Genomic DNA, 20,604 nt, shown 5'->3' with positions numbered 1-20,604 from the left:
CCTCCACGGTGTGTGGTGCTCCCAGGGCCTCTGTAGCCCTCCAAAAGAGGCCTATGGCAGCCTCCTCTAGGGCACTCCTCCTCCTGCCACTTTCTCTTTCCAGGGGGAGGGGAAGGACCTGCAGATCAGGCAGCTGGCTCGGCCCGGCCACTTCCTGGCTGAGACTTCCCTGTGTATGAAAAAGGGACATGGTTTTAGTTTTTGCATCATCAATCACAATCCTAAACTAGTGCTCCAAACTAACATCTAGTTAACATCATTGATTGGACAAGCAGAAATATTTAGAGGAATGCTATACCTGACTCAATCTGGGCTCCTCCACATGTTGTTGCCTGGAAGGCCCAGGTTGGGCGTCAGAAGCCTCAGCTGGAGGGGAAGGAAGCGTGGAAGGAAGACTGGAGAGGGATGACCTGGGTTCAGTCTGGCCTGCCAGAAAATGCAGCCTGTCATAGTACCACATCCTGGGGACATAGATGTCATCTGCTGCTCCGGATCTCTGCGAATCCTGGACTTTCTGGCACTCCCTTACATATGTGCTCCTCAGGCCACCAATTAGGATCTTCAAATATGTGATGTCTGCAGTGGGGATCACCTGCTTCACAATTTCCAACAATTGATCCAGCGCTGCCTTCCTCTTTGTTTGGTTCCTGTAATGTGGGTGGTTGATCTCCCACAGACAGGGCAGCTCCCTGAACATGTCAATCAATATTGCCATGAAGTCATTATCTTGTAATAAGATATCCATGTTCACTGCAAGACACAACACAAAACAAACCCTAATGTCAGGCCAAACTCTCCTAATCTTGTTACAATATAGGCCTCAATCTAGAAGCAGTATAGGCACAAGTATGTCTCTTACCTTCTTTCTTACGATCGGTGCCTCCAATGCTCCTTCCTCCACTCACAGATCGTACAAAATACGCACGTATGTTACGCTTTATACACACTGCGCATGCGTGTAGCTCCGCCCGCCCCTGATGTTCTTTCTAGTCTATTCCCCGCCCCTTTTCATTCTGCGCAGTGGGGGGAAGAACACATGGCAGAGACACAGCAGGTGCGTGCTAATTACAGGAACGAGGAGGAGGAGGAGGAAAGCCCGGATCTGGACACGTCCCGATGCAGAAGGAGAAGATTTAAGGCCACAAATATGTCCTTTGGGGAGATGTTGGAGATGATGGACATCCTGAAGAAGGCCGACTATGATGGAAAGTATGGGCCTTACCCCAACCCCAATATCAGAAAGATCTCATTGCGAAAGTGGTCAAAAGTCTTCACCGGAATTTTGGGGTACGACGATCGAAAGATCAGCTCAGGAAGCGGTGGTCGAACCTGAAATTAAGAGAACCCGAGCAGTACAGAAAGATCCGGAGAGTGCTGCAAAAAAGTGAGTAGTTGTGCTGTGTTCCTATTCTTTTTGTCTTTATTACGTTCGTGCTGCTCCATATGGTTTTCTTAATTGTTGGACAGTTTAAAATGGAAATTTTTATGTTCATGGGACCATTAATCGTTCATATCAAACAATTTTATTTCGGCCTCTAAAACACCATTGTTTAGGCCATATGCATTTTGCGACATTTTTTAGGGCCTACTTGTATGAAAAATATTTGGTTGTGTAGATGGCTTTGTTACTATAATGAAATGCAAACTAGATTCTGTGTAAGGAGAGGACACTGAGCAGCTGTTTTCACATCTGGACACTGGAGCACTAGTGTGGGACACAAGAACACAATTTTTATTAGGGGGGGCACACGGGTGCTCCAGTGTATACTATAGGGGGTCTCCATCTGTGAAGCTTGTACAAAACAGGTAAAGGATTGCAGGTTGACAAAGGCCACTAAAAAAGCTACATCTTGGAACTCTGCTAAAATTGACAATTGTACCCCACTTCCAAGCAATGTTTCCTATTTATAGTTCTTCCATCAAATATCTGTGTGCTAATTATACCATTTTTGTTTAACATAGGGGAGAAAAGACTTGGAGGACACCCCTCATCCGAGGAGACCAGAGACCCCCCACCTCTGGAAGAAGGGGAAATACCCCAAAAACAAGCTGAGCAGGAGGAGGAAGAAGATGTGTTGGAAATTGGCACCACAACAGGTGAGTGTCTGTGACCACAGGCTCAGGTAAGAGATGGATGCTGGCAGATTTTTAATACCTGTTTTTGTTTGGTTACTCTTTTTTAGGTGATCGTGATGTTATGGATCGAGATCCTTTCACATCAGAAAGTGCACAGATCCTGATCGGGGAGATCATGGGGTGTAATTTTGAATTGGAAAGCCTCAAGAAAAAAATCAATGAAGTTATTCAAAAAAATAATAACATCATTGATGTTTTGGGGCGAATTTAAAACCCCACAAAATCACTTTCTTTTTTTGTGTGCTACAATCGGAAAAAAAATTTGAGCGATGTTTTGAAATTCCAAATTTGGAGGAGTGTGCCAACATGTGCTATCTGCCATCACGGGAGATCAATGGACGCGTTTTGGGGGTGCAACCCCTTCCTCAATAATAAAGTAGCGGTGAGGAAGGGGTTGCTCCCACAAAACACGTCCCTTGATCCCCCCGTGATGGCAGCTAGCACATGTTGACATTCGTAAATTGGTGTGCATCTTCCAAATTTGGCTTTTCAAGGGGTGACTTCACCCCATCTGAACGCAATATCAAACACAGTTCCTAAATACTCGTGTCTGATATTGCCTTCAAGTTTTACCATATGTGAACTTTGTAACTTCAAGATTTTTGTCTTTCTTGTTGGTTTTACACAGGCCTGTTTTAATCATAAATGGACATTTCTATTTTTGATAATGCCACCCCAAAAATTGTTATACAACAAACATGTGGGTTTGTTTTAAAAACCTTTGGTAAATGCACATGTGATTGTGCAGGTATTAAAAAGATTGTTAATCAAGAATGTGTGGATAATTGTCTCAACGCTACAACACTTTTGTGGTGATGTAATTCCTTTTTTTTGAGAAAATGGAGGTTATTTCCTAAGGGCAAATCCTCTTTGCACTACAAGTGCAGTTTCAGTGCAGTTTCAAATGCACTTGTAGTATAAAAAGTGTCTTTGCCTTTAGTAAATAACACCCAACAGTGCTTTGTATACGGTTACACAATCACGCCATTTTCAGGACTCCTCACATTGCTGTCATGGTCAGCTAAAACAAACACAAGCAGGAAATGTCACCAAAGATTAGCTTTTTCTTTTTTATTTGATAAATGCTTCATAAATTGTCTGGCATATTGATGGCCCCCCTACCCGCAAAGAACTCAAGGTATCTTAACCGGACATCACTGGCACTCAGGGAGGGCAAGCCAGGACGGCCACTTTCAAGCGCCGTCAGGGTTGGATCATTTTGAATTCCGGCCTCAGGCCCAACTGAGCCAGCATAGTTGGCAGAATGTTTGCGTAAAAAGTTATGGAGAACACAGCACGCCAGGATTAGATGATTAAGTTTATACTCCGCCAAATGGTGGGTGTCAGAAATAGGCAGAACCGGCTGGCCATGATTCCAAATGTGTTCTCCACCACTCTTCTGGCTCTGGCCAGCTGGTAATTAAAAACCCTCTGTTCCGGGGTGAGAGTCCTCATCGGAAATGGCCGCATAAGATGGTCCCCAAGCACAAATGCTTCATCCGCAATGAAGACGAATGGAAGTCCTTCCACATTGTCCTCTGGAGGTGGCAAGTCCAAGCTGCTATTCTGGAGACGCCTGTAGAACTCTGTCTGGGCGATGACTCCACCATCGGACATCCGGCCATTCCTCCCCACGTCCACATACAAGAAGTCGTAATTAGCCGACACCACCGCCAACATCACAATACTATTGAACCCTATATAGTTGAAATAGTACGACCCCGAGTTGGGTGGTGGGACGATGTGGACGTGTTTCCCATCAATTGCCCCTCTGCAGTTAGGAAAGTCCCACCGCTGGGCAAAGTGGGAGGCCACAGTCTGCCATTCCTGTGGAGTGGAAGGAAACTGTTGAATAAAACAAAAATAAATTACTATTTTTGCACATAAACATGGCAAACAGATTAGGCACAAACATTCTTGGCCAACCTCCAGATAGCATTTATTAAGGGGAAATTAACACCAAAGTATAAGGTACACCTATCATATTCAAACTCCCCCCCCCTCTCATGGGCCATTTCTAACATTATAGGGGGGGGGGTGGAATCTTGGACAGGTAACCCTCTTCACTTCATTGAGAGATGAATGCCTAAATACAGGGTATTACTTGGAACAGCCCCTCCTTAGTTACACTTTTGGCAGCCCACTGGACAGGTAAGAAGTGTCATAATACAAAGATATAAATACACACTGTACACATTTGAGGACATTTGGACATTCTGATATTACCTATCAAGATAATAATAGAATCCAAAAACTTTAAACAGTACCATTGGAAAGTATACAGGCAGGCCCTTGCACTACATGCTTTGGGGAATTCATCCATAAATCTGACCAGTAAAGAGATCGGTATAGTGTGTATGGGTTTGGCAAAGTCAGCAGATAGATGATTGAGGATAGATAGAGAATTGTGATCAGCTGACATAGCAGTTGGGGGGAGGGAGGGTTTAGAAAAATGATTTGGGGACACTACAAAAAAAAGCCTCTGGAACTCTGCCTGAATTTTAAGCACAAATCAAATTTCTAAACATTTTAGGGGTGTTTGGGGTAAAGCACTACTATGGAGCTAATAAAATACATTGTTAAGTGACTACATGAGTTGAATATAGGGGCAGGAGAGCATGTTGGGGAGGTAAGTGAAGGCAGATATGTATGAAGGACTTAAAAAATAATTACCTAAAAATCCAGCATGCATGAGAACAAAGGGGACATTCACAGCATATTACAATCATGGTAATTAGGGAATGAGGAAAGAAATATAAGATATTAGCAAACATTAAATACAAAAAAATGTGATATTAAAGGATAAAAATCTTACCTTCATAGACTCCTTCTGCAGGAACTGGATGATGGCAGAACAAGTCTCTGGGATAATGATACCCAGAGCCTGGGGGGAGATGCCTGTCGAGAACTTGAGGTCCTGCAGGCTTCTCCCTGTCGCCAAGTACCGCAGGGTAGCGACGAGCCTCTGCTCCGTAGTGATGGCTTGCCTCATGCAGGTATCCTGCCTGCTGATATAGGGGGTCAGCGAAGCTAGAAGACGGTGAAATACGGGGTCCGTCATCCTGAGAAAGTTCCTGAAATCATCAGGATTATTCTCATGGATCTCACGGAGCAAAGGCATATGAGAGAACTGGTCACGCTGAAGCAACCAATTCTTGGTCCATGAACTCCTCCCCACCCTGTTCATGGACTGGACTTATGTCAAGGTCAGGACCCCAACACCAAGCCCCCGCACAGCACAAACTCTTCGAGGAGTACGTATACGAAACATAGCTAGAAAACGGTCGGCTGCTCAGAACGAAGTAACAGAACGCACTGAAGAACAGCAAGGCCTGTGAAGAGCGACCTGAAAAACAGTAACGAACGAACAAGAACACAATGACACAAGAGCAGACACAAACCCACAAGCACAAACTGAACGGCAGAAAATGATCTGAAAACCACAAGTCTGAAAAAGCGCGAATCGTCTCTCACCAAACTTTTACTAACACGAGATTAGCAAAAGGAGCCCAAAGGGTGCCGCATATGGTTCTGAAATGGCCTTTTCTAGTCTCGTCGTACGTGCTTGATGTCACCGCGTTGTTGGCGATCGGAAATTCCGACAACTTTGTGCGACCGTGTGTACGCAAAACAAGTTTGAGCCAACATCCGTCTGAAAAAATCCTAGGATTTTGTTGTCGGAATGTCCGAACAAAGTCCGACCGTGTGTACGGGGCCTTACAGTGTTGTGGCACTAGCACCACCACCACCAAAGGCCCAATTTTTCTGCCCCTATTCAACAGGGGCATGTAATTACAATTCTTGATCTAATATTTCACAGCGGGGCCCTGTGAGGGCTTACAGTGTTGTGGCCACAACAACACCTAAGGCCCAAACTTCTGCTGAGTATATAGGGCAGGCCCCTACTTTCAAACATCCAACTTACAAACGACTCCTACTTGCAAATGGAAGGAGACAACAGGAAGTGAGATGAAATCTACCCCTAGGAAGGGAAATTATCTCCTGTAAGAGTTAATATGGGAAAAATGTTTCTCCTTTCCACTGATGCTTTATCACCAATCCTTGTTTCACAAAAAACCCCAAATTTTCAAAAAACATTTGTTATTGGGACAAAAAATTAGGTGAAATCTTCTGAAGAGGAGCACAGACAGCAAAACAAATGTCACAGGGGTGATAACCCTTCCCTATGTTTTCCAAAAAGCTTAAAATATATTTTTTGGCTGGAGCTAAACACATTAAAATGTACCAGTTCAAAATTACAAACAGATTCTACTTAACAACAAACCTACAGTCCCTGTCTTGTTTCCACCACATGTATACTGCTGTTCAGAGTACAGAGCCTGTATACTGCTCTTTCCTTTTTTAATTTGGGTGCGGGGTTCCCCTTAATATCCATACAAGACCCAAAGGGCCTAGTAATGGACTGGGGGGTACCCATGCTGTTTGTCTCACTGATTTTCATCCATTTTGCCAAGACCCGACATTACATTAAAGCCGCAAGCAGTTTTAAATGACTTTTTTTCCTTTAAAAATGACATTTTGTGCAGGGACTGTTCTAAGCACGGGAAACACGCGCCACTTTACAGGCATACTATAGACACCCCCCAGGTACGATATTTAAAGGAATATTTCACTTTTTTTTTTTTTAACTTTAAGCATCATTAAAATCACTGCTCCCGAAAAAACGGCCGTTTTTAAAAGTCTTTTTTGCATTGATACATGTCCCCTGGGGCAGGACCCGGGTCCCCAAACCCTTTTTAGGACAATACCGTGCAAATTAGCCTTTAAAATGAGCACTTTTGATTTTGAACGTTCAAGTCCGATAGACGTCAATGGGGTTCTAACGTTCGTGCAAATTTTCGGTCCGTTCGCAGGTTCTGGTGCGAACCGAACCCGGGGTGTTTGGCTCATCCCTACCTGCCGCTACCAAGATGGCCACCTCCATGCAGAGACATGGAGCAGAGCAAGCATTGTAAGTAATTGTAAGTCAGTAACTGAATAAAGTTTAGTTGCAAGGAGCCTACATGTGCTAATAGTAACTAATCCTTTGCTCGTTACTTGACTTTTTGAACACAGCACAGGTCCGCTTTAAGTTTACAAGCAGGAGAAAAAGTACAGGTTTTCATTAAAGTGGAACTAAACTCGACTACTAAAAAACGACTAGCAGTTGGCTATTTATTTCAGAAGAGACAGGTGATGTCCCTTCTGTAATAACAAACAGTTAACTGTTAACAGTTAACAGTTAACTGTTTGCTTGCAATCTTCTATTGAATGCATGCTGAGCTGCCCATGAGCAGCTCAGTGGGCGTTGCCAGCAAACTCCATGCAAATGATGAGATGACATCATTCTTTGATCGGCCAATCAAGAGCTCAAAAACCTGGTACTTTGACATAGCTGGAGAGAAGCACTTTGAAACATAGTAGTATCAAAAAAGTGGGACTTTTGAGGCACAACATTGGTTTTCTATATTAACCACTTGACCACTGGGCACTTAAACCCCCTTAATAACCAGACCAAGTTTAAGCTTTCGGTGCTCTCACATTTTGAATGACAATTACTCAGTAATGCAACACTGTACCTATATGAAATTCTTGTCCTTTTTTCACACAAATTGAGCTTTCTTTTGGTGGTATTTAATCACCGCTGGGTTCTTTATTGTTTGCGCTATAAAAGAAAAAAGAACAAAAATTCTGTAAAAAAATGCATTTTTCTTAGTTTCTGTTATAAAATTTTGCAAATTAGTAATTTTTCTTCATATATTTTGGCCAAAATTTATACCGCTACATATCTTTGGTAAAAATAACCAAAATTGGTGTATATTATTTGGTCTTTGTGAAAGTTATATAGTCCAAAAGCTATGGTGCCAATATCTAAAACCTGCCAGAAAAGTACAAATACCCCCCAAATGACCCCTTTTTGGAAATAAGACATTCCAAGGTATTTAGAAAGATGCATGATGAGTTTTTTGAAGTTGTCATTTTTTCCCACAATTCTTTGCAAAATCAAGTTTTTTTTTTTCTGTTTTTTTTTTCACAAAATTGTCATATTAGCAGGTTATTTCTCACACACAGCATATGCATACCACAAATTACACCACATTCTGCTATTACTCCAGAGTACGGCGATACCACATGTGTAAGACTTTTACACAGCATGGCCACATACATAGGCCCAACATGCACGGAGCACCTTCAGGCGTTCTGGAGTGCCCAGGCCAATTTTGACAATTCTCTCCTACATGTAAAAATCATCATTTATTTGCTAGAAAATTACATAGAACCCCAAAACATTATATATGTTTTTTTAGCAAAGACCCTAGAGAATACAATGGCGGTCGTTGCAACTTTTTATCCCGCACTGTATTTGCGCAGCAATTTTTGGAACGCGTTTTTTTTTTGGAAAAAAAAACTGTTTTGTGCTTTAAAAAAAAACAAATCAGTAAAATTAGCCCAATGTTTTTGCATAATGTGAAAGATGAAGTTATGCTGAGTAAATAGATACCTAACATGTCACCCTTCAAAATTGCACACGCTCGTGGAATGGTGCCAAACTTTGCTACTTAAAAATCCCCATAGGCGACGCTTTAAAATTTTTTACTGGTTACATGTTTTGAGTTACAGAGGAGGTCTAGGGCCAAAATTATTGCTCTCGCTCTACCGACCGCAGCGATACCTCACATGTGTGGTTTGAACACCATTTTCATATGTGGGTGGAACTTACGTATGCGTTCGCTTCTTCATGCGAGCACAGGGGGACAACATTTTTTTTTTTGTTCATTTTACTTTATTTATTTTAGTTTGACGCTTTTGTCCAAAAAATATTTTTTTTTGATCACTTTTATTCCTATTACAAGGAATGTAAACATCATTGTAATAGGAATATGGCATGACAGGTCCTCTTTACAGTGAGATATGGGGTCAATAAGACCCTACATCTCACCTCTAGGCTAAGAAGCCTGACATAAAAAAAAAAAAAACAATCCTGGCTTTGATCATAGCGGTGAGTCGGTAGAAGCACCTGAGGGCGGTGGGATGGGGGGAGTCCTCTCTCGTCTCCCGTAAGAACGATCAAGCAGTGGACAGCCACTATGATTGTTCCTATGGTTTAGGGAATCGCTGGCTGAAAAAGTTGATATCTGAATGATGCCTGTAGCTGCAGGCATCATTCAGATATCCCCGCACAAAGTCAAGGACGTTGTATGACAGCCGGCAGATGGGAAGTGGTTAAAACGCATTTTTTTTAACACAAAGTTGTCCATTTATACAATATTTCTAACACATAGCATGTACATACCAAAAATGACACCCCAAAATAGATTCTCCTACTCCTCCTGAGTACGGTGATACCACATGTGTGAGACTTTCACAGTTTGGCCGCATACAGAGGCCGAGTACAGCCAAGTATGGCTGGGTATTGCAGAGTATGGCTGGGTATTGCAGAGTATGGCTGGGTTTTGCAGCATATGGCTGGGTATGGCAGAGTATGGCTGGGTATGGCAGAGTATGGCTGGGTTTTGCAGAGTATGGCTGAGTATGGGAGAGTATTGCAGGGCATTGTAGAGTATTGCAGGGTATTGCGGGGTATTGCAGGGCATTGCAGAGTATTGCGAGGTATTGCAGAGTATTGCAGGGTATTTCAGAGTATTGCGGGGTATTGCAGAGTATTGCAGGGTATTTCAGAGTATTGCAGGTTATTGCAGAGTATTGCAGGGTATTGCAGAGTATTGCAGAGTATTGCAGAGTATTTCGGGATATTGCAGAGTATTGTGGGGTATTGCAGAGTATTGCAGAGTATTGCGGGGTATTGCAGAGTATTGCAGAGTATTGCAGGGTATTGCGGGATTATTGCAGGGTATGGCTGGGTTTTTCAGAGTATGGCTGGGTATGGCAGAGTATGGCTGGGTATTGGAGAGTATGGCTGGGTTTTGCAGAGTATGGCTGAGTATGGCAGAGTATTGCAGGGCACTGCAGAGTATTGCAGGGTATTGCGGGTATTGCAGGGCATTTCAGAGTATTGTGGGGTATTGCAGTGTATTTCAGGGTATTGCAGAGTATTGCGGGGTATTGCAGAGTATTGCAGGGTATTGCAGGTTATTACAGAGTATTGCGGGGTATTGCAGAGTATTGCGGGGTATTGCAGATTATTGCAAAGTATTGCGGGGTATTGCAGAGTATTGCAGGGTATTGCGGGGTATTGCAAAGTATTGCGGGGTATTGCAGAGTATTGCAGGGTATTGCGGGGTATTGTGGGGTATTGCAGAGTATTGCGGGGTATTGCAGAGTATTGCAGGGTACTGCAGAGTATTGCAGAGTATTGCAAAGTATTGCGGGGTATTGCAGAGTATTGCAGGGTATTGCGGGGTATTGTGGGGTATTGCAGAGTATTGCGGGGTATTGCAGAGTATTGCGGGGTATTGCGGGGTATCGCAGTGTATTGCAGGGTATTGCAGAGTATTGAGGGGTATTGCAGAGTATTGCAGGGTATTGCAGAGTATTGCAGGGTATTGCAGAGATTGCGGGGTATTGCAGAGTATTGCAAAGTATTGCGAGGTATTGCAGAGTTTTGCAGGGTATTGCGGGGTATTGCAGAGTATTGTGGGGTATTGAAGACTATTGCGGAGTATTGTAGAGTATTGCAGGGTATTGCAGGGTATTGAAGAGTATTGCAGATTATTGCAGGGCATTGCAGAGTAGTGCAGGGCATTGCTGAGTACGGAAGGATGGCTGAGCATGGATGGATGGATCCATGGATGTGACAGCAATTGTCACTGAGCAGCGCTGTGGGCACTACACATTCAGCCCACAGCGCTGCTGCCATCCGATCCCTCCCCCTCTGTACCGATCAGTACACAGAGGGGAGAGAGGAACCGGCGTCATGACATGACACCGGTTTGTTTACATGTGATCGCTCCATCATTTGACGGAGCGATCACATGGTAAACGCCCGCGATCAGCGGCCGTTTACCGTGATCCGTGATGGTCCTCTGGACCCGGCGGTCACGGATGTTCCCGTGTGGAAGAGCGGGATTCTGGGATCACGTCGTAATACGTCCTCCCAGAGTTATCCAACTGCCCTGCAGCCGTCATTTGGCTATGGGCCAGTTGGCAACTGGTTAAAAGGTATTTTAATAATCCATCTAAAATGTAATATTCGTACATGAAATCATTTATATGACATTATACACAATTATAAAAATCAATATTGACAGTATGATGTATCTTCACATATGATCTTAGAGGCTCGACGCATTTCCTGGAACTAGTTCACTTTCTCAGGAGCCAAAGATACACAATTTAAGCAACAAACAATCTAGGTAGAATAAAAATCCATCAACAATCACTTTTTAAGTGATTGTTGATGGATTGTTATTCTACCTAGATTTTTTTGTTGAATAAATTGTGTATTCCTGGCTCCTGAGGAAGCGGACTAGTTCCAGCAAATGCGTCAAGCCTTTATATGATGACAGTCAACAATGCAATGTCCATAGGGCAGTGATCGGATATTCTCAGGGAACACATCAATTGTACTGTTTAAAAAACATTGCCCATGTCTGTCTGTTCTGTCTGACCATTTTCTAACTTCTATGGTCATTGTAAAACCTAAAATAAATTTTTTAAAAATATTATTTGTCCTCCACACTGTAAAGAAACTTAATTTGGACCAATTGTCCTTAGCCATCCAATTCTCAAAAACAATAATTAATAACATCCAATCAGCAAACGTATTTTAGCCAATTTTCAGAAAACCTATCAACGAAAATAATTGAATGTTTATTGATGAGATGCTATATCAAAGTTTCATAATTCATACTGCAGAAAATCCTTCCTGAAGGCCGCACTGGTAGATGCTTGCCGAAACAGATTTTTTTTTTTAACAAGGTGTGTTTTATTATGAGAGTTTGTGGATGGAATATCTTACCCATCTGGTTGGTCTCAAAGGTCCCCCCTGACTCCTCAGATCAGGTACTTTCAGCAAATCGAAGGCTTTATGGCACGGCACTTAATGTGACTGACAAAGTTCCGTTGTTTGCCCTCAGCTTTCTCAACTGTACCTGTTGCCAAAAAAATAAACAAGAGAAAAAAATGAAGGGTAAAAAAATGTATTATCATAGCGATTATTAGACAAAATATTAAATGTATGTAACATTTCAAATTACCAGCCTCATTTGTTAAAGAGTCGTTTAAAGAGGAGTTCTGCTTCACAGCCGGTTCCCTACTGAATGGCCCAGCGACGGAGGAAGGTGGAGGGGGGCCGAAATTCTGAATGATATTGCTGCAGCAAGATCTGTCAGAAGTGAGGATGAGTACCTGTCCAAAACAGGTGCCCCCCCCGTGTGGCACCAGAGCGGGGGAGGCTGATAAGTGGAGATTCCACTTTTGGGTGTAACTCCACTTTAAGTAATAATTTTTGGTTTTGGTAACTAATCAGAACCAAGTATGTTTTTTTCAGACATTAGCAGAATATTATTATTATATTTATATATAGATATATATAGATTTATATAGAGCCAACAGTTTGAGCAGTGCTTTACACCATGGGGGCAGACAGTACAGTTACAATACAATTCAATACAGGAGGAATCAGAGGGCCCTGCTCTTTAGAGCTTACAATCTAGGAGGGAGGGTCAAGTGATACAAAAGGTAATAGCCATGGGGGATGATCTGATGGAGAAAGTAAAAGTACAGTTGTTCGGTGGGGGGCTGGATAGGATCTGGAGAGAAAAGTTTTCAGGGATTGTCTAAAAGCAAGCAAAGTAGGAGATAGTCAGACAGATTGGGGTAGGGAGTTCCAAAGGATGGGAGAGGCTCTGGAAAAGTCCTGGAGGCGAGCATGGGAGGGGGTGATGAGGGAACTAGAGAGCAGGAGGTCTTGGGAGGAATGAAGGGAACGAGTAGGTTGGTATTGTGAGACTAAGTTAGTGATGTAGCTGGGGGCAGAGTTGTGGATGGCTTTATACATTTTTATTAGAATTTTGAATTGAATTTGTTGGGTGAGTGGAAGCCAGTGGAGGGATTGACAGAGAGGGGTAGCAGACACTGAGCAGTTGGTAAGATGGATGAGCCTGGCAGCAGCATTCATGATGGACTGCAGGGGGGATAGCCTGTATAAAGGTAATTCCGTAGGGAGGGAGTTGCAGTAGTCAAGGCGGGAGATGACCAGGGAGTGAACTAGGAGTTTTGTGGTGTCATTGGTTAGGAAGGGGCATATTTTGGAGACGTTGCAGAGGTTGAGACAGCAGGATTTGGAAAGTGTTTGGATGTGGGGCCGAAAGGATAGTTCAAAGTCCAGGATTATACTTAGAACCTTGACATGCGGGGACGGGGTAATAGTAGTGCTATTGATTTTTACAGAGAGATTAGGGGCAGAAGCACGTGGGGGAGGAAAAATCATGAGCTCAGTTTTGTATAGATTGAGTTTGAGGAAGTGCTGTGACATCCATGCTGATATGTCTATTTTTCACAACATTTTTTATTGGTTGAACATAGAAACATAATACAACATAGTATTGGTATAATCACATAATCATCTTAGTCACATTTGGGTTGTACTGAAATTTACATTAGATAATGATGTCAAAATGATTTTGGACAATACTAATAGCTAGATTTTAAGCATATACTTATTATATATCTAAACATTCTTACGTAATGAATATTGAGGTGAAATAAATCACTATAGGAAAGAAGTGGGAGGGGGGGGGGGGAATTTAAATAAGAGGGGGGAGGGGGAAAAGGTGAGTAAAGACGATTAATTTATTGCAGTAGTCTAGTAGTCTCTTTGGCATTTCTGTATGATTTATTTTTGTGGAAGGATTCTATTATCAAATAATAATTGCTTTGTAAGCCTGTGAGTTTTTGAATTCAGTCCAGTTGTACCATGTTGATGCAAATTTAGATATCTTCTCCTGTGATATACTTATAAGTTCTTCTATCTTTTCTATATTGTTTACTCTCCGGAACCATTCTTTTTTTGATGGAATAGTGTTTGAACGCCAGTGACATGGGATACAGTGTCTTGCTGCATTTATCATGAACATGGATAGAGATTTTAAATATTGTTTTTGGGGGATTGAATTGTAATGTAGGAGGTATTGTGCTGGATTAAAACTTAAGTTCTCTGAAGTGAGTGAAGTAATGGTTTCGTGAACCATTTTCCAGAAGTTCTGGATTAGAGGGCATGACCACCAAATATGAAGCATTGAGCCTTCCTCCTGTTTACATCTCCAGCACCTGTCAGAGATGCAAGGGGAGAATTTGTGCAGTAGGGTGGGTGTTTTGTACCACCTGGTAATGATTTTGAAGCCAAACTCTTGGGTGGCTACATTAAGAGATCCTTTATGTGCGTACATGTATATTGTTTCCCAGTTTGCTTCTGTAAGAGATATATCGAGATCTTGTTCCCAAGGTTGGCACGACGCACTGGAGAACTCCGTTTTGTCCCCAAAAAAGCGAACTGTAAAGGGTAGATATGATGTGTCTTTGTGGGGGGGGGGGGGGGGGGGGTTGTAGAAGACAAGTGTCTATTTTTTTTTTTTTTAGACAAGTGTCTAATTTGTATATAGTTCCATTGTGGGATCTGGTTTTAATGTCTTTATTTAGTTCCTCTCCGGACAGAAGTTTCTTATTCTTAAAGAAACGACTGACCAGGATTTCTTTATGAGGCCAGGAATTTGAGAGGAAATTTTGTTCTAAACCTGGGGGGAAGTCTGGGTTGTTTCTAAGTGGTGTAAGGGGGCTAAGCTAAGGAGATGGATTAGTTCTTTTAAAGGTGTTGCAAAAGATTTATAATGTAGGGCCTATTAGGGGGTGGGCTTTGATATTTTTTGAGTGATTTTTAGAATGTATCCATGGTAGAGATTTAATCTGTTGGGAGAATTGTTTTTGCTCTAAGGATACCCAGTTTTTCACTATATGATGGATGTTCCAATCTACTATTCGAGCTAGGAGGGCTGCCTGATGATATTTCTTTAGCTCAGGTAATGCAATTCCCCCCTTATTTTTGGGTAAATTAAGTCTTGTGAATTTGACTTTGGGAGATTTACTCCTCCATATAAAGGTGGAGCATGCTTTGCGAAAGGACTCGAAGAATGATGTTGGTAGTCTAATGGGAATTGTTTGCATAACAAAGAGAAATCGGGGTAGGATTGTCATTTTTATTAGGGAAGCTCTTCCAAACCAAGATACGTTCAAGGAATTCCATCTTTTTAAATTGTCATGTGTTTCTTTTAGGATAGGTGTGAAATTAAGTTTGAAGAGATCATTTAGATTAGTAGGTATTTCAATTCCGAGATATGTAATACTATGGTTGGCCCATGAGAACGAGAAGTTTTTTTGGCAAATTTCTACTGAACTTGGGGGCAGTGAGATGTTGAGGGCATTAGATTTTGAGTGATTGATTTTTAGATTTGATAATAATTGATAGTGTTCTAGGGGGGCGTGGCCTGGAGCCGATCCAAGATGGACGTGTGAGACAAGAGCTCCCGCTCCGCGAGGTCCTTCTACATCAGCGTTTTACAGCTATACAAAACTTTCCCCTCCGCAAAGCTATTGGGACATGGTGAGGACGCCGAGGAGTATGTCAGCAACCCGCTCCCGCTCTCCGAGGACTCAGTTAAGTGCTCAGATCCCCAAGATCTTCCGCTCCCGGCCCAGGGAAAGAGTGCAGGCCTCACAATCCACCTCCGCTCGTACTTCCCGCTCCCCCAGCTACAGCCCACAGCGCATCGGAGCTCACATGGCGGCCGCAATAGACACAGCACAGGGACCCCCGCCAACCCCTCCTGCTCTTAACATGGACGACCTACGCAGTGTAGCTGCAGATATTAAATGTACACTGCAGGCAGCCATCTCAGATCTAAAAGCAGACATCCAAGCCATAGCACTGAGAGTGGACGACATAGAATCTACACAGGCCCGCCATGATGTCTCCCTCTGCCAGGTACAACAGGTCACAGAATCGCATGCTATTCATCTCAGGGAGATTAATCGCCATATGGAAGACCTTGAAAATAGGGGGAGAAGATGCAATCTGAGAGTGAGGGGTATCCCGGAAGCCATAGATCCCAATCTTCTTTCACAAACAGTCACCGACATCTTTAACAATCTCCTAGAAAGGCCCCCTGGTACTCCAATTTCATTTGAACACATTCATAGAGCATTGCGCCTGAGAGGAAGAGACACAGACCCACCCAGAGACATAGTTTGTTGTCTCTCTAAGTTCCTCCTGAAAGAAGAAATCCTCCGTAAAGCCAGGGGTCGCAACCAAATCCTCTTTCAGGGCACGGAAATTAAAATATACCAGGATCTCTCTAATATCACACTTCAACGCAGAAGGGAACTAAAGCCCCTGTTAGAAGCACTAAGAGCCAGATCAATCCTATATCGTTGGAAATTCCCATTCTGTTTATCTGCGACTCATCAAGGTCGCACTGCGAATCTCAGAGTTCCAGAAGATCTAGAACATTTCTTCAGTACCCTGGACATCCCATTTGTAGATGTCCCAGATTGGTACAGTGACTTTCGCTTACCTCCCCTGAATAGAGCCTTATCCATGGAAGGAATAGATGAAGCAGGCAATTTTACTCTGGGTCGCCGCCGCCCACACCACTTCCCTTCACGTACCAATGCGAGATCCTCAGAAACACCCCGTAATGGTAGCCCAACTGCTTCACCAGTCCACCACAGGGCACGCCTAACCTAAACAGGGAGATATCTAAAGCTCACACCTGCTATACCACATTAATACGACACCAAGGATACCCCTCACCAACCTGAGACTTACTGCTCGCACTGGTATACTATACTCTTTCCTATCTTCCAAATGAAGGAGCACTGCACCCGTTTCCCCCTCATCTGGAAACAACGACCAAGATACCACCGACGAACACTTTCACAACCTTAACAACCCTTTCCCGGATTTCATCACACTTAGACCAACAAACAGTCTATCCAATAACTATTAGTCCTTATATCATTGACGCCAACCAAATAATACCCTATTCTTTCCTGGACCAGATATGATGCTATCATACCCTGGATAATAAGAATCTGATTTCACAACCAAAAAAGGATTACCAGTATCCTAAACTTTCCGCAATTACACCTAATATACAGTGCTACAACCACACGAGTCTTTCTCAAGCAAAAAAAATTAGCAAGGAGACAAGCCATCAAGCCATATACTAAACAGACACAGACAAGCTAACCAGAAGACCTGGCCCCAGAAGACAACCGGAAGGCAGTCATTGAACTTATTTTGATCATAAAAAAACAGCTATACACGTGCTTAGCTACAACCCTTATCCCCTCCTTCCCTCCCTATCCCTCTTCTTCCCTTAACCCCCCTCCCTTCTCCACATCCCCTTCTCCCACTCCCACCCCCTCACCCCTCATCTTCCCCTCCCTCCCCATTAGAAGCTGATAGCACAATAGAGGTATAAGGTATATATAGTTTTACTAACTGTTTTTGGTTTTATTCCTCTTCTTCTTTTTTTTTTTTTTGTTTAGTTGGTAAGACTTCACCTGTAATGCCTAAATGATACACTGATGTCTGTTTAGGGTAAACTCTGAGAGGGCCACGAAAAGGTAAAGGTTCCACTTTTTTTTTCAAATCTATAGAACGCTACCTTTCCATGGTAATGACAATTTCTCACACAACACCTTCCCTATAGGAAGGCCCTAATGTAACACACACAGGTGTAATCACTATATGGGGAAATTGCCCCAACTGATGGACCTAGAGATTTCCGCGTCCCTCTGGGACAAGACAATACAGAAAGTGACCCAAGGGTCCCTCTCTGTAGTATTACCTACTCCAGTATCACCACAGTTGAAATGATTTAAAAGGTTACGATGGTTACAGTTCTATGTTTTAACCAGTTGCCACTTTAAGATACATTCTGCGGTTTTGAGTCAACAAATTATATACTATCCAGAATGGCTTTCTTAAAATATTAAAATGTTATTTACACACTTAATTGATTATCTAGCCTAGAGTACAGGTATGAACATTTTACATCTAGGTATACTTATATTACCTTTCAACGTTCAGGAAGTACTAAAACAATTCCCTGACAGTTCTTCCCCTTTGCGAGTTTCCCGAAATCCTCCTCATGTTCCATACACTTATAAACTAATAATCTACTGTCAATTCAGAGGACCGGGGAAGAAGAGAAATTTCTTTTTTTTTTATTTTATTTTCTCATTTTAACTGGTCCCCTGATCATCAACAGGAAGCACCAAATTTACTAGTTTACTGACCTCGTGGAGACGTCCACCTTGTTTCACTAGTTGAAGGACTCCTACCACTACTCCACACAGCGGTCCTTGTTGTGACCGTTGACACCTACCGGTTCTCCGCCCCAATACTTTTAGTGGACGTGTTCCTACACCTCCACATCCAGTTACACACCCTCCCACACACCCCCTCTTTCTCCCCCTCATACTCCCTTCCCTTCCCTTTTTTTTTTTTTTTTTTTGAGATCCTCTCCGGCTTCCCATTCCCAGAAGCTCTCTCCACAGTCCGCAACTACTACTCTCCCATCATTATGACTTCTTCAAAGCCCAAAATGGCCGACATATCATTGAAACTACTATCCCTTAATGCAAAAGGTCTCAACACACCAGAGAAACGCTCCCAAGTACTGACGGCCATGAGGACAATGAAGGCAGACATAATATACCTTCAGGAGACCCACTTCCGAACCAACGCTATCCCAAAATTTTCTAACCATTCCTTTCCACACAGTTTTCATGCCACCTCTCCAGTCTCGAAATCCAAAGGGGTTTCCATACTCCTATCCAAAAATGTCCCAATTAAAATTACGGACTCCCTAATAGACGATCAGGGCAGATACATCTTTCTCAAAGGCACCTTTAGAAGCACACCAATCACGCTTGCGAATATTTATAGCCCTAATTCGGCTCAGGTACCATTTTTCCGCAAAATTACCCACCTTCTATCTACTTTCCAAGTAGGAATTCTGATATTAGGGGGGGACCTTAACGTTCCTCTCGACCCTCTATTAGACACCTCCTCAGGCACATCTCACCTGCCTTACAAAGCGATCAAACAGATTAGAAGGTGCCTCCAAGAGCTACTACTTCACGATACCTGGCGCACCCTGCTCCCGAAAGAAAAAGATTATACCTTTTACTCTACCCCCCATAATAAATACTCCCGTCTAGATTACTTCTTTCTCACACAACAAGACCTACCAACACTAAAAACTACCTCCATTGAACCAATGACATTATCTGACCACCATCCCATTTCACATACTCTTAGCTTCCCAGAAAAGACCACCTACACTCCCATCTGGAGATTAGATCCATCTATCCTAACAGACAAAATAAAGGAAATAGAAATTCGCACATGCTTAACCAATTACTTCAAAGAAAACGATACCCCTGACACCACCAAATTGACACAGTGGGCAGCACATAAATGTGTAATTAGGGGTAAACTGATTTCCATGACAGCGGCAGTACAGAAAGAAAAGAAAAAGATACTGTCTGACCTCTTTTCCAAACTTAAAATACTAGAAGCCTCTCATAAAAAGAACCTAGCTCAGAGAACTCACCTAGACTTAATAGAAACAAGCACACAAATACAGGAAGAGTTGGGACTTAAACTTAAGAAGAAATTTGCACTATCTCAGAAACTCTTCTACGAGTTTGGAAACAAATGTAGCCGCCTGCTTGCTCAGGCCCTCCGCACAAAAAGAACCAATAATACAGTACATCGACTATGTTCACAAACAGGAGCAGCAATTACCAAAAACCATGACATAGCGAAAGAGTTTGAAAACTATTACGCTTCTCTATACTCCCTAAACACGACAAATTCTCACCCTACACACCTGTCCAAAAGACATAACGAAATAAAAACGTTTTTAGAGCAATTCTCCCCAGATAAAATCCCAGAAGAAATTTCGACATCCCTAGAAACTCCAATCACCCCAGAAGAATGGGAACAAGCAATCAAACAGTTGAAACCGGGCAAGAGTCCAGGCCCAGATGGCATATCAGCAGTCTACTACAAGACATTGACAGATACGCTTTAAAGCCCCTTTCTTAATGCATTTAACACACTTTCCCCTACTAATCCACTTACCAAAGAAATGCTAGAAGCCCACATTTCGGTCATCCCCAAAGAAGGTAAGGACCCCACAAATACAGGAAATTACAGACCAATCTCGCTATTGATTGTAGATGTCAAAATATTCTCCAAAATATTGGCAAATAGACTAACTCCCCTCCTCCCCTCCCTTGTGTCCACAGATCAAGCAGGTTTTATCATAGGTAGAGAAGCTAGAGACAACACAGTCAAAGCAATTAATCTACATCATATCATCACTCATACCAACCAAAAAGGATTTTTTCTATCCCTAGATGCAGAGAAGGCATTCGACAGGGTGGCATGGGACTACATGGCAGCAGTGCTACAAGCCATAGGAATTGGACCTT

General features: G+C 42.7%; 1 long non-coding RNA gene across 1 annotated transcript in view; it reads right to left on the bottom strand.

The window, feature by feature from the left end:
- Positions 1-12,188, bottom strand: part of LOC141133430 (uncharacterized) — a 58,054-nt gene extending 45,866 nt beyond the window's left edge. Inside the window, exons 1-2 of the long non-coding RNA XR_012243073.1 lie at positions 12,056-12,188; positions 7,716-7,801 (exon numbers count right to left, since the gene is read on the bottom strand). This is a non-coding gene — a long non-coding RNA (uncharacterized lncRNA). The remainder of the gene's footprint in view (positions 1-7,715; positions 7,802-12,055) is intronic.
- Positions 12,189-20,604: the final 8,416 nt, after the last annotated feature.

Source organism: Aquarana catesbeiana, linkage group LG03 (genome assembly GCF_042186555.1).
Source record: "Aquarana catesbeiana isolate 2022-GZ linkage group LG03, ASM4218655v1, whole genome shotgun sequence".
Classification (NCBI taxonomy): domain Eukaryota; kingdom Metazoa; phylum Chordata; class Amphibia; order Anura; family Ranidae; genus Aquarana; species Aquarana catesbeiana.
The sequence above is the reverse complement of the archived record's forward strand: the minus strand, read 5'-3'. Positions and strand labels throughout refer to the sequence as shown.